Source organism: Oryzias melastigma, linkage group LG7, assembly GCF_002922805.2.
Source record: "Oryzias melastigma strain HK-1 linkage group LG7, ASM292280v2, whole genome shotgun sequence".
In the NCBI taxonomy this organism is placed as follows: Eukaryota; Metazoa; Chordata; class Actinopteri; order Beloniformes; family Adrianichthyidae; genus Oryzias; species Oryzias melastigma.
In genome coordinates, this window is record NC_050518.1 from 24,929,360 (window position 1) to 24,929,703 (window position 344).

The 344-nt window shown below is 33.4% G+C and overlaps 1 protein-coding gene across 1 annotated transcript in view; it reads right to left on the reverse strand.

Moving 5' to 3' along the window:
- The window catches only part of tfe3a (transcription factor binding to IGHM enhancer 3a), a 17,106-nt gene that overhangs the window by 15,458 nt on the left and 1,304 nt on the right, over positions 1 to 344 (reverse strand). The window lies entirely within an intron of this gene.

The window sequence follows — 344 nt, forward strand, 5'->3', positions numbered from 1 at the left end:
ATTTTGGCACTATGCTAGCTGTTTTTGGCCAATTATAACATATTACTGGGTTTTTTTGGCTAATTTGGAGTTAAGCTAAAATGTTGGCATTAAGCTAGCAGTTTTTGGCTAGTTCAGAGTTTACATAACATTTTAGCATTATACTAGCTGTTTTGGGGCTCATTTAGAGCTTAGCTAACATATTAGCATAATGTTAGGTGTTTTTGGCTAATTAAGACACATTTCCAGTTATTTTGGCTAATATGGCATTTAGCTAATATTTTAGCATGCTGTCAGCTTTAGCATTTTAAAAGGTAACTAGATTTGCAATTCCTGAAGAAATTGCGTCTGATTGCTGAAAGCAA